This window comes from Triticum dicoccoides, chromosome 7A, assembly GCF_002162155.2.
Source record: "Triticum dicoccoides isolate Atlit2015 ecotype Zavitan chromosome 7A, WEW_v2.0, whole genome shotgun sequence".
In the NCBI taxonomy this organism is placed as follows: domain Eukaryota; kingdom Viridiplantae; phylum Streptophyta; class Magnoliopsida; order Poales; family Poaceae; genus Triticum; species Triticum dicoccoides.
Genome location: NC_041392.1, coordinates 589754569 through 589767920, shown reverse-complemented (window position 1 = coordinate 589767920; position 13352 = coordinate 589754569).

Below are 13352 nucleotides of genomic sequence, written 5' to 3'. Positions count from 1 at the left end.
GGAATAGGATTCCCCCTTCCCCCTCTTCCCTTCCTACTCCGAATAGGAATAGGAAAGTGGGGAGGCCGAATTGGGAGGTGCCCAAGTAGGATTCCTCCTACTTGGGCCACCCCCTTTGCTGCCTCTCCTCCCCTCCAACCTATATATATGAGGGGGGCACCACTAGAAGACACAACAAACATTGTTAGCCATGTGCGGCGCCCCCCTCCATAGTTTACGCCTTCGGTCATATTCACGTAGTGCTTAGGCGAAGCCCTGCGCAGATCACTTCTTCACCATCACTGTCACCACGCTGTCGTGCTGATGGAACTCTCCCTCGACACTTTGCTAGATCTAGTGTTCGAGGGACTTCATCGAACTGAACGTGTGCAGAACTCGAAGGTGACGTACGTTCGGTACTTGATCCGTTGAATCGAGAAGGCGTTCGACTACATCAACCGCGTTAAACTAACGCTTCCACTTTCGGTCTACGAGGGTACATGGACACACTCTCCCCCTCTCGTTGCTATGCATCTCCTAGAAAGATCTTGCGTGTGTATAGGAATTCTTTTGAAATTGCATGCTACTATCCCCAACAGGTCAAACCCCGTCCGGGAAAAGTCAAAGCCCTAGATCCGTCGGTCAATTGTGCCAGGGTTAGACGGGACATGGGACTTGGGGGTAGCTATGCCACCAGGTCTTGCGTTGGGCCCTCTTACACGTTTAAAAGCATGATGGCAGGTGCAAGCACCCGGCACGTGGCTCCGTATTGTGACCCCCCTCATGGACGTCGTTGTCGCTGTCTCACGGAGGGGGGAAACCGCCACGTCAGGCAGACACGGAGGGAATCTTGCGGTGGGTTGGGCCTAGACCTTGATCGGAAGTGTACCCATGGGGCTAGGCTATCACAACCACGTGAAAAGCTCCACCGGTCAAACCCCGTCCGGCAAAAGTCAAAGGCCTAGATCCACCGGTCAACTGTGCCAGGGTTAGACGGGACGGGGGAATTGGGGGGGTAGCTATGCCGCCAGGTCTTGCGCTGGGCCCTCGTACACATGTGGAAGTGTGGTGGCAGGTGGAAGCACCCGGCACGCCGCTCCAAAGTTTGGCCCCGCTCACGAACGTCGCTGCCGTCGTCTCACGGAGGGGGGAAACGACCAGGCCAGGCAGACACGGAGGGAATCTTGTGGTGGTTTGGGCCCGGACCTTGATCGGAAGTGTACTCATGGGCTGGGCTATCACAACCTGGTGAAAAGGTCCATCGGTCAAACCCCATCCAGCGAAAGGCAAAGGCCTAGATCCACCGGTCAACTGTGCCAGGGTTAGACGGGACGGGGGACTTGAGGGCTAGCTATGCCGCCAGGTCTTGTGCTGGCCCTCTTACACATGTGGAAGCATGGTGAGAGGTGCAAGCACCTGACACACGACTCCGTATTGTGACCCCCTTCACGGACATCGTTGTCGCCATCTCACGAAGGGGGGAAACGGCCACGTCGGGTAGACACGAGGGAATCTTGTGCTGGGTTGGGCCCTGATGTCTACTACACAACCTTCTTCTTGTAGACGTTGTTGGGCCTCCAAGTGCAGAGGTTTGTAGGACAGTAGCAAATTTCGCTCAAGTGGATGACCTAAGGTTTATCAATCCATAAGAGGCGTAGGATGAAGATGGTCTCTCTCAAGCAACCCTGCAACTAAATAACAAAGAGTCTCTTGTGTCCCCAATACAATGGTAAATTGTATAGGTGCACTAGTTCGGCAAAAGATGGTGATACAAGTGGTATATGGATGGTAGATAAAGGTTTTTGTAATCTGAAAATATACAAACAGCAAGGTAACTAATGATAAAAGTGAGCACAAACGGTATTGCAATGCTAGGAAACAAGGCGTAGGGTTCATACTTTCACTAGTGCAAGTTCTCTCAACAATAATAACATAATTGGATCACATAACTATCCCTCAAGATGCAACAAAGAGTCACTCCAAAGTCACTAATAGCGGAGAACAAACGAAGAGATTATGGTAGGGTATGAAACCACCTCAAAGTTATTCTTTCCAATAATTCCGTTGGGCTATTCCTATAAGTGTCACAAACAGCCCTAGAGTTCGTACTAGAATAACACCTTAAGACACAAATCAACCAAAACCCTAATGTCACCTAGATACTCCAATGTCACCTCAAGTATCCGTGGGTATGAGTATACGATACGCATCACACAATCTCAGATTTATCAATTCAAACCAACACAAAGTACTTCAAAGAGTGCCCAAAGTTTCTACCGGAGAATGAAGACAAAAACGTGTGCCAACCCCTATGCATAGGTTCATGGGCAGAACCCGCAAGTTGATCACCAAAACATACATCAAGTAGATCACGTGATATCCCATTGTCACCATAGATAAGCACGGCAAGACATACATCAAGTGTTCTCAAATCCTTAAAGACTCAATCCGATAAGATAACTTCAAAGGGAAAACTCAATCCATTACAAGAGAGTAGAGGGGGAGAAACATCATAAGATCCTACTATAATAGCAAAGCTCGCCATACATCAAGATCGTACCACCTCAAGAACACGAGAGAGAGAGAGAGAGAGAGAGAGAGATCAAACACATAGCTACTGGTGCATACCCTCAGCCCCGAGGGAGAACTACTCCCTCCTTGTCATGGAGATTGCCGGGATGATGAAGATGGCCACTGGAGAGGGATCCCCCCTCTGGCAGGGTGCTGGAACGGGTCTAGATTGGTTTTCGGTGGCTACGGAGGCTTCTGGTGGCGGAACTCCTGATCTATGCTGCTCCCCGATCGTTTTAGGGTATATGGGTATATATAGGAGGAAGAAGTACGCCAGGGGAGCCACAAGGGGGCCACGAGGGTGGAGGGCACGCCCAGGGGGGTGCGCGCGCCCCCTACCTTGTGGCTTCCTCGAAGCTTCCTTGACGTGGACTCCAAGTCTCTCGGGTTGCTTCCGTTCCAAAAATAAGTTCCGTGAAGTTTCAGGTCAATTGGACTCCATTCGATTTTCCTTTTCTGTGATACTCAAAAACAAGGAAAAAACAGAAACTGACACTAGGCTCTGTGTTAATAGGTTAGTCCCAAAAATAATATAAAAGTGCATAATAAAGCCCATAAACATCCAAAGTTGATAATATAATAGCATGGAACAATCAAAAATTATAGATACTTTGGAGACGTATCAGCATCCCCAAGCTTAATTCCTGCTCGTCCTCGAGTAGGTAAATGATAAAAACAGAATTTTTGATGTATAATGCTACCTAACATATTTATCCATGTAGTTCTCTTTATTGTGGCAAGAATATTCAGATCCATGAGATTCAAGACAAAAGTTTAATATTGACATAAAAATAATAGTACTTCAAGCATACTAACCAAGTAATTATGTCTCTTCAAAATAACATGGCCAAAGAAAGTTATCCCTACAACATCATATAGTATGGCTATGCTCCATCTTCACCTATGCTCCATCTTCACCACACAAAGTATTTAAATCATGCACAACCCCGATGACAAAGCCAAGCAATTGTTTCATACTTTTGATGTTCTCAAACTTTTTCAATCTTCACGCAATACATGAGCGTGAGCCATGGGCATAGCACTATAGGTGGAATAGAATGGTGGTTGTGGAGAAGACAAAAAGGAGAAGATAGTATCGCATCGACTATGCGTATCAACGGGCTATGGAGATGCCCATCAATAGATATCAATGTGATTGAGTAGGGATTGCCATGCAACGGATGCGCTAGAGCTATAAATGTATGAAAGCTCAACAAAAGAAACTAGTGGGTGTGCATCCAACTCGCTTGCTCACGAAGACCTAGGGCATTTTGAGGAAGCCCATCATTGGAATATACAAGCCAAGTTCTATAATGAAAGATTCCCACTAGTATTGAAAGTGACAACATAGGAGACTCTCTATCATGAAGATCATGGTGCTACTTTGAAGCACAAGTGTGGTAAAAGGACAGTAGCATTGCCCCTTCTCCCTTTTTCTATCATTTTTTATTTTTTATTTGGGCCTTTTCTCTTTTTTTATGGCCTCTTTTTTTCTCTTTTTTTATTTTTCGTCCGGAGTCTCATCCCGACTTATGGGGGAATCATAGTCTCCATCATCCTTTCCTCACTGGGACAATGCTCTAATAATGATGATCATCACACTTTTATTTACTTACAACTCAAGAATTACAACTCGATACTTAGAACAAAATATGACTCTATATGAATGCCTCCGGCGGTGTACCGGGATGTGCAATGACTCATGAGTGACATGTATGAAAGAATGATGAACGGTGGCTTTGCCACAAATATAATGTCAACTACATGATCATGCATAGCAATATGACAATGATGGAGCGTGTCATAATAAACGGAATGGTGGAAAGTTGCATGGCAATATATCTCGGAATGCCTATGGAAATGCCATAATAGGTAGGTATGGTGGCTGTTTTGAGGATGATATATGGTGGGTTTATGGTACCGGTGAAAGTTGCGTGGTACTAGAGAGGCTAGCAATGGTGGAAGGGTGAGAGTGCGTATAATCCATGGACTCAACATTAGTCATAAAGAACTCACATACATATTGCAAAAATATATTAGTTATCGAAACAAAGTACTACATGCATGCTCCTAGGGGGATAGATTGGTTGGAAAAGACCATTGCTCGTCCCGGACCGCCACTCATAAGGAAGACAAGCAATAAATAAATCATGCTCCGACTTCCTCACATAACGGTTCACCATGCGTGCATGCTACGGGAATCACAAACTTTAACACAAGTATCTCTCAAATTCACAACTAATAAACTAGCATGACTCTAATATCACCATCTTCATATCTCAAAACAATCATCAAGTATCAAACTTCTCATAGTATTCAATGCACTTTATATGAAAGTTTTTATTATATCCCTCTTGGATGCCCATCATATTAGGACTAGTTTCATAACCAAAGCAAACTACCATGCTGTTCTAAAGACTCTCAAAATGACATAAGTGAAGCATGAGCGTTCATTAATTTCTATAAAATAAAACCACCACCGTGCTCTAAAAAGATATAAGTGAAGCACTAGAGCAAAAACAAACTACTCCGAAAGATATAAGTGAAGATCAATGAGTAGTTTAATAATTATGCAACTATGTGAAGACTCTCTAACATTTAAGAATTTCATCTCTTGGTATTTTATTCAAACAGCAAGAAAAACTAAATAAAATAAAATGACGCTCCAAGAAAAACACATATCATATGGCGAATAAAAATATAGCTCTAAGTAAAGTTACCGATGAACGAAGACGAAAGAGGGGATGCCTTCCGGGGCATCCCCAAGCTTAGTATTTTGGTTGTACTTTAATATTACCTTGGGGTGCCTTGGGAATCCACAATCTTAGGCTCTTTCCACTCCTTATTCCATAGTCCATCGAATCTTTACCCAAAACTTGAAATCTTCACAACACAAAACTTAACAGAAAACTCGTAAGCTCCATTAGTATAAGAAAATAAATAACCACTTAGGTACTGTTGTGAACTCATTCTAAATTCATATTGGTGTAATATCTACTGTATTCCAACTTCTCTATGATTCATACCCTCCGATACTACTCATAGATTCATCAAAATAAGCAAACAACACGATGAAAACAGAATCTGTCAAAAACAGAACAGTCTGTAGTAATCTGTAGGTTTCGACCACTTCTGGAACTCATAAAATTATAAAATAAACTGGTGGACCTGAGGAATTTGTCTATTAATCATCTTCAAAAATAATTAACTAAATAGCACTCTCCAATAAAAAACGGCAGCAATTCTCGTGAGCGCTAAAGTTTCTGTTTTTTTACAGCATGATCGCAAAGACTTTCCCCAAGTCTTCCCAAAGGTTCTACCTGGCACAAACACTAATTAAAAGCATAAAACCACATCTAAACACAGTCTCGATGAATTATTTATTACTAAACAGGAAAAAAAGTAAAGAACAAGAATAGGATTGGGTTGCCTCCCAACAAGCGCTATCGTTTAACGCCCCTAGCTAGGCATGATGATTTCAATGATGCTCGCATAAAGGATAAGAATTGAAACATAAAGAGAGCATCATGAAGAATATGACTAGCACATTTAAGTCTAACCCACTTCCTATGCATAGGGATTTTGTGAGCAAACAACTTGTGGTAACAAGAATCAACTTGCATAGGAAGGTAAAATAAGGATAACTTTGAAACTTTAAGCACATAGAGAGGAAACTTGATATTATAGCAATCCCTACAAGTATATATTCCTCCCCCATAATAATTTTCAGTAACATCATGAATGAATTCAACAATATAACTATCACATAAAGCATTCTTTTCATGATATACAAGCATAGAATTTTTATTACTCTCCACATAAGCAAGATTCTTCTCATTCGGAATAATGGGAGTATCATATGAAACTCGAATACTATAAATTGTTTCCACATTAAAAGAGTAATGTTCAGAAAAGGGGTAACCATAATAATGACAAGTTTTATAAATATAATCACTACTTTTTATAGCATAAGTATCATCACTATAATCATCATAGGTAGGAGGCATGCTATCATCATTATATATTTGCATATCAAAACTTGGGAGACTAAAAATATCATCTTCATTAAACATAGCATCCCCAAGCTTGGGACAAACATTAATTGCAGAAAATATATTCTCAAAAACATCATCTTCATCAAACATATCATCCCCAAGCTTGGGCCTTTTCATATCATAAGCATAATCACTCTCTTCATTAATAGTATGGATAGAACCAATAGTATAGCAATTATCATAATCACTCTCTTCATTAATAGTATGGATAGCACCAATAGTATAGCAATTATCATATTCTTGCAAGCAAGTGCCAAAAAGATTTTCAAGATCATAAGAAGTATCATTATCTTCCACAATTATATTTTCATGAGGCACAATAGTAATAGGAGCAACATTATTTGAGGGAGATATCTTTTTACCTCTCTTCCTTTTTCTTTTCTTCTTCTTCACCGCATCATGTGTGGGTTCAATCCTCTTTTTGGAGCTCCTTATTAATGAGATTGGTTGAATAGGAGGCTCCTCCTCGTTACCTGATTCATCATAAGAAATAATAGGAGGATATTGGGAAGTCTCTTCCCTTTCATTAGTATTCTCTTCATCTTCTATTTGTTTTCTTTTCTTTATGTAATTGGCAATATAAGGATTTTCAATGCAATTCACCACACAAACATATAAATTTCCTCTAGATCAAAGCCAAGAAGTTTATCACGGGCAAATACTGGAAGATAGTTAGTTATACGTTTCATTTCTTCGTAACCCATAAGCAAACTAAGTTCATTATGATGTGCAAGAGAAATCAAGTCATCACAAATTTTGGAAACGATTAGATCATGAAACAATGCAATGGTTAAATGACCACGTTCATTGCAAAGCTCACAAGTATGGCCAAGAAAATTTAAATTCTCAACACAAACATCTAGCCTTTCTTGCAACAATTTAGTTTCTAAGTACTTATGCCTCTTGCAATATCTATCTTCCCTATTTGGTGTGTACTTGCAAACCCAATGCACTCCACAAAAATTGACATGTTTATAGGAGACATTTTCATCATAACTAGTGCAATCATCATTAGTACTATGGATATTCAAGGAGTTCATACTAACAACATTGCAATCATGCTCATCATTCAAAGCTTTAGTGCCAAACATTTTAATGCATTCTTCTTCTAACACTTTGGCACAATTTTGCTTTCCATCATACTCACGAAAGATATTAAAAAGATGAAGCGTATGAGGCAAACTCAATTCCAATTTTTTTGTAGTTTTCTTTTATAAACTAAACTAGTGCTAAAACAAGAAACAAAAAGATTCAATTACAAGATCTAAAGATATACCTTCAAGCGCTAACCTACCCAGCAATGACGCCAGAAAAGAGCTTGATGTCTACTACACAACCTTGTTCTTGTAGACGTTGTTGGGCCTCCAAGTGCAGAGATTTGTAGGATAGTAGCAAATTTCCCTCAAGTGGATGACCTAAGGTTTATCAATCCTTAGGAGGCGTAGGATGAAGATGGTCTCTCTCAAGCAACCCTGCAACCAAATAACAAAGAGTCTGTTGTGTCCCCAACACACCCAATACAATGGTAAATTGTATAGGTGCACTAGTTCGGCGAAGAGATGGTGATACAAGTGGTATATGGATGGTAGATAAAGGTTTTTGTAATCTGAAAATATAAAAACAGCAAGGTAACTAATGATAAAAGTGAGCACAAACGGTATTGCAATGCTAGGAAACAAGGCCTAGGGTTCATACTTTCACTAGTGCAAGTTCTCTCAACAATAATAACATAATTGGATCACATAACTATCCAACAACATGCAACAAAGAGTCACTCCAAAGTCACTAATAGCGGAGAACAAACGAAGAGATTATGGTAGGGTACGAAACCACCACAAAGTTATTCTTTCCAATCAATCTGTTGGGCTATTCCTTTAAGTGTCACAAACAGCCCTAGAGTTCGTACTAGAATAACACCTTAAGACACAAATCAACCAAAACCCTAATGTCACCTAGATACTCCAATGTCACCTCAAGTATCTGTGGGTATGATTATACGATATGCACCACACAATCTCAGATTCATCTATTCAAACCAACACAAAGTACTTCAAAGAGTGCCCAAAGTTTCTACCGGAGAATCAAGATGAAAACATGTGCCAACCCCTATGCATAGGTTCATGGGCGGAACCCGCAAGTTGATCACCAAAACATACATCAAGTGGATCACGTGATATCCCATTGTCACCACAGATAAGCACGACAAGACATACATCAAGTGTTCACAAATCCTTAAAGACTCAATCTGATAAGATAACTTCAAAGGGAAAACTCAATCCATTACAAGAGAGTAGAGGGGGAGAAACATCATAAAATCCTACTATAATAGCAAAGCTTGCGATACATCAAGATCGTACCACCTCAAGAACATGAGAGAGATAGATCAAACACATAGCTACTGGTACATACCCTTAGCCCCGAGGGAGAACTACTCCCTCTTCGTCATGGAGAGCGCCGGGATGATGAAGATGGCCACCAGAGAGGGATTCCCCCTCCGGCGGGGTGCCGGAACGGGTCTAGATTGGTTTTCGGTGGCTACGGAGGCTTCTGGCGGCGGAACTCCCGATCTATTCTGCTCCCCGATCGTTTTAGGGTATATGGGTATATATAGGAGGAAGAAGTACGTCATGCGAGCCACGAGGGGCCCACGAGGGTGGAGGGCACGCCCAGGGGGGTGGGCGAGCCCCCCTACCTCGTGGCTTCCTTGAAGCTTCCTTGACGTGGACTCCAAGTCTCTCGGGTTGCTTCCATTCCAAAAATAAGTTCCGTGAAGTTTCAGGTCAATTGGACTCCGTTTGATTTTCCTTTTATGTGATACTCTAAAAGAAGGAAAAAACAGAAACTGGCACTGGGCTCTGGGTTAATAGGTTAGTCCCCAAAATAATATAAAAGTGCATAATAAAACCCATAAACATCCAAAGTTGATAATATAATAGCATGGAACAATAAAAAATTATAGATACGTTGGAGACGTATCAGGCCCAGACCTTGATAGTGTACCCATGGGCTGGACTATCACAACCGGGTGAAAAGGCCTATCTGTCAAACCCCGTCCGGTCAAAGTCAAAGGCCTAGATCTGCCGGTCAACAATGCCGGTCTTGGCCGTAGCATTGCCGCAAGCAGTGACGACCTCGGCTTTGCCGATCTAGGCGGTGACGACGTTGGCGGTGGTAGTGGCCGTTGTTGATGATGATACTGTGATGTGTATGATGCTATTGTGATTGCGATGATGATCATACTCTTATGTTATTGTGATGGTGGTGATGATATTGTGATTGTGATGATGATACTTATGTTGTTCTAATGTTGCTGGTGATGATGATACGTAGAGGTAAATTGCACATAAGTACCACAATTGGGGCATTGGAAGAAGATTGGTACCAAGATTGGTAATTTTTACATCTCAGTACCAAGTTTGGGGCAAGCCATTACAAAAAGGTCTAAACAACATATAAACGCGTATTGACGGTGTATCTGACCGGCGGGCCCCACCTGTCGGGTGCCGACGTGGCATGTTTTTCGCATAAACCCCCCCTGTTTCGCTGGCGCTGCTATTCTCGTCTTCACGCGTGGTGGCGCCCGATCTAGATCGAGGGGAGGAGCCCCTCGAGCCCGAGCTCCTTCGCTTCCCGTAACCCCCGCCCGCCCCGGCCTCCTCCTCGCCTCGCCGCCAGCCTGCCATTGGAGCACCACCACTGGCGACCAGGACCAGGCCATCCCTGCACCCTGCCTCTCTCCTTCTCTTCCGCGCACCCTGCCTCTCTCCTTCTCTTCTTCCTTCCATTTTTTCTTCTCTCTCTCTCTCTCTCTCTCTCTCTCTTTCTCTCTCTCTCTTACTCGGAGCTCTCTTTCTCTCTCTCTTACCCATTGGACAGGAGCCCGATGTCAAGCTGCCATGATGGCCTCCAGTAGCTCCGCCCGACGCGCCGCCTTGGTTCCCGGCCAATCCGTGCTGGAGAGCCTCAGATCCGTCCATCCCCTTCGTCCCTCGACGCCGGAGGCCCTGCATCCGGCCGCCTCCTCCCCTTTGACCGCAACGCCCCAGCGCCCTACCTCACCGGATCCGGCCTCCTCTGTGCCTCACGTGCCCGCCTGACCTCATCCCAGCCAGCGCCACCGGAGCCCCTGCATCGCGTCGCCTCCTTCCCGTTGACTGCGACGCCCCAACGCCCTACCTCGCCGGATTCGGCCTCCTCTGCGCCTCCTGTGTCCTCCTGACCTCATCCCAGCCACCGCCAAGTTCCCCGTTTGCCACGTGGAGACGACGAATAGCAGCGCCAGCGAAACAAGGGGGGTTTCTGCGAAAACATGCCATGTCGGCACCCAACATGTGGGGCCCGCCGGTCAGATACACCGTCAATACGCTTATACGATGTTTAGACCTTTTTTAACAGCTTGCCCCAGACTTGGTACTGACATGTAAAAATTACCAATCTTGGTACCAATCTTCTTCCAATGCCCCAATTGTGGTACTTCTATGCAATTTACTCTGATACTTATATGTGATGTATATGTCCATTTGATTATATACTGTGGTGTGAATTTGCTATGCATTTGAATTGAATTCAAACAGAAAATTATCAAAAAATCAGACAGGAAGTATGTCGATGGTCAGGGGGAGGCCGTGCTACCAGACCGCACCACGTGTCACCTATGCCGACGACTCATGTCGCTTGAAGCTACGTTGGTATTTCCCAAAGAGGAAGGGATGATGCAGCACAACGGCGGTAGGTATTTCCCTCAGATATGAAACCAAGGTTACCAAGAAACACAACGTAAACAACCCCTGCACACAGATAACAAATCCTTGCAACCCGACGTGTAAAAGGGGTTGTCAATCCCTTTCGGGTAGCGGCGCCCCAGATGGGCAAACAGACGTGAGATAAAATTGTAGTAGATTGATAGATCGAACACCAAATAAAATAAATAAGAATAAATTGCAACAAGGTATTTTTGTATTTTTGGTTTGATATTGATTTTCTGCGATGTAAAAAACATGCAAAAAACAACAACTGGCACTTGGCACTATGTCAATAGGTTAGTATCAAAAAATGATATAAAATGACTATAAAAGGATTATAAAACATCCAAGGTTAGTAATATAATAGCATGGAACAAGCAAAAATTATAGATACGTTGGAGACATATCAGCATCCCCAAGCTTAACTCCTACTTGTCCTCGAGTAGGGAAGTGATAAAAACAATTTTTTTGATGTGGAATGTTGCCTATCATGTCATATCATATTCTTTTCTTTATAGCATGGACATTTGGACTTTTATATTGTTCAAAGCAATAGTCTACTTTTGACATGATTATTTAGATACTCAAGCATATCAACAAGCAACCATGTCTTTCAAAATATCAAAGCTAAAATAAGTTATCCCTAGCCCATCATGCTCAACCATTGATCCATTCGTGAAACACACTCGAATATTAGCTACACCCAATACTTAAGTACGGTCATATTGCTTCCTAGTTGGTGCTTTCATGAGAGAAGATGGAGACTCAAACTCAAACAATAAAAATTGCATCAAGTAAAAGAAAGGCCCTTCGCAGAGGGAAGTAGGGATTTGTAGAGGTGCCAGAGCTCAAAGCGAAAAACTTAGCGATAAAAACATTTTGGGGGGGTGTATCCATCCCACCAACGAAAACGACTTAGAGTTTCCAACACTTTCCATCCTAGATATATCATAGGCAGTTCCCAAATAGAAAATAAAGTTTATTCCTTTTTCCACCATACTTTCACTTTCCATGGCTAGCAGTATCCACGATTGCCCTCCATACCAACATTTTCCAAGGAATTTATTATTTGACAACATAAACTAAATTCATTTTCATTTTGGGATTGGGCATCCCTAAAACCTTTGCCTTACTCTCGTGCAATGACAAGTGAATAAACACTCATCGTGAGAATGACACATCCAGCATGGAAAAAATTAGCCACCCCTCACCGCTCCGCGAGCAAAACGAACACACAAAAGACAAGTTTATTTTGAAAATTAGAGATGGCACATACAAATTTGCTTAGAACGGCAAAAGAATACCGCATGTAGGTAGATATAGTGGACTCATTTGGCAAAACTGGTTTAAAGGATTTTGGATGCACAAGTAGAGATCATACTCAATGCAAAATGAAGGCTAGCAAAAGATTGAGAAGCGACCAACCAAGAAACGAATAATCTCATAAGCAAGCATTAAGCATAATTAACACTGAATAATGCACCACAAGTAGGATATAATTTCATTTCATGACTATTGACTTTCGTGCTTGCATAGGGAATCACAAACCTTAACACCAATATTCTTACTAAAGCATAATTACTCATCAACACAACCCACATATCACATCATCATATCTCAAAACTATTACTAAGAATCAAGTTTATTTTGTCCAATGATCTTCATGAAAGCTTTTATTATATCCTTCTTGGATATCTATCACTCTGGTACTAATTTTCATGGGTTGCTTTTGACAAGCTCCAACAAATATAAGTGAAGATCATGAGCATAATTTTTCTTTCTCTCAAAATAATTTAAGTGAAGCAAGAGAGAATTTCTTGAAAATTTTACTAACTCTCAAATAAATCTAGGTGAAGGAAGAGAGCATTTCTTCAAAAATACTAAGCACACCATGCTCAAAAAGATATAAGTGAAGCACTAGAGCAAGTCCATAGCTCATAAAAATTTAAGTGAAGCATAGAGAGCAATTCTAACAGGTCATGACATAATTTTGGCTCTCTCAAAT